The 1,523-nt window shown below is 41.8% G+C and overlaps 1 protein-coding gene across 1 annotated transcript in view; it reads left to right on the top strand.

Annotated features, from left to right (window-relative positions):
- The window catches only part of LBH (limb bud and heart development), a 71,733-nt gene that overhangs the window by 39,250 nt on the left and 30,960 nt on the right, over positions 1-1,523 (top strand). The gene's annotated exons all lie outside the window — the stretch shown is intronic.

The raw sequence follows: 1,523 nt of genomic DNA, 5'->3' as shown, positions 1-1,523 counted from the left end.
CAGCAGGAAAATATTGCTAGGAAGAGGGAAAAACCTTCTTCCCCAGGTATAAATTTTGTTTGTATTCCCAGGAGTTGTGGTTATTTTTATGGACTAATAGGGTTCTAGCAACCTGATTTTTTTTTTTTAAACAAGATTTTAGAACAAAATTCATTCTTTCGGAAAGCACCCTTTAACTGGCATTTACTACAACTTGTTTTAAGCTACTCCTTTAAAACATAATCCAGTTTTCACTTCAGACCTCTGAAGGCCTGAAAGGATCTCCAGCATGGGAGAAACCAAGCTGGTGACCAACTGCACTGAGGAAGCAGTGAAGCAAACAGCACTGACTGCAGCCACATGAAAAAAATCAGACTTAAAACCAGGAAAGCCCACCTTATCCGAAATGACTCCTCAGTTCTAGTCAGGCTGAAGGCTGAAACAAGAAAAATAAGCATTGACCTCTTTCATAATGATCTCTGAGGTCTCACAAAGGGGAAAAAAGCTCTGTAAAAGCTATTTACTTTGTTTTCAGAGAGGTGTGGTTTCTACCTTGTCAGCAGACCCTTATGCTCTCAGACAAGGCTTGCTTCAGTTGGAGCTTCGCAGCCCTGTCACTTAAGGGGACAGTTGACAAAGGACAGATGGATGCTTAAGACTGGCAGAGAAACAAAACGTTTTTTCCTCCAAACATCATATTTTGATGTGGGAGCACGGTTTGAGAAGTACAAACAGCTTCACATCTTCCCTTAAATCAGCATTTATGGTCCCTCTGTATTGGTCCCGTTTAGGAACCCCTTGGAGCCCTTTTAATTGCACACCCATTGCCTCCTCTTCTCGCAGGCATTTCTGTTCCCCTTGACAGCTTGAACTGTCTGTGCACCATCTCCGTGGACACCAAAACTCCTTCCTGGCTCTGGCCTGCCTCACTGGGACCTCCACACCCTGCCTGGACCATCGATGGACCCCACAACCAGCACCCACTCTGCCCTCAGTCCCCAGGTGACCATGCTGTGGAGATGGCACATTCCACCTGGGGCCATCTCATCTCCCGGCTCTGGATACTCCCTGACACAGGGAGCACACTATGAATGCCTTTATATCGGGAGACTACCATACACAGCACCAGCACGGTCTGAATTACAGATATTTTTGAATTGCAGAGGGGAGAAAAATATTTAGCAAAATTATGTAACTGAAGTTCAAAAATAGCCTATTGCCATCTGGCTGTGCTATTTTGAAGACCAAAAAGCCCTCAAGTCTTTTTAAAGATAACTATACTGTTTGCAAACTCAGCCAATTTTTTTTATTTTTATTTTTTTTTTTTTTTTTTACATCAATATTTCATTCATATCTTCCTGTTTTGTCTTCCAGAAAAAAAAAAGCCATATCCAGTCACAGAGCTCTGTTCCGTGTCTGCCGTGCATATATTAAAAGCCCTGTCACATTCCTGTAAAAGCAGGTACACAATGTCAGGAGACTGCAGAAAAAAAAAATCTAAAATAAAATAAAATATAAAATAAAAAATAAAATAGAACCCCCTC

Source organism: Eurypyga helias, unplaced genomic scaffold (genome assembly GCF_000690775.1).
Source record: "Eurypyga helias isolate BGI_N326 unplaced genomic scaffold, ASM69077v1 scaffold15010, whole genome shotgun sequence".
Lineage (NCBI taxonomy): Eukaryota > Metazoa > Chordata > Aves > Eurypygiformes > Eurypygidae > Eurypyga > Eurypyga helias.
Note: the sequence above shows the minus strand (reverse complement) of the source record. Positions and strands in the feature narration are given on the sequence as shown.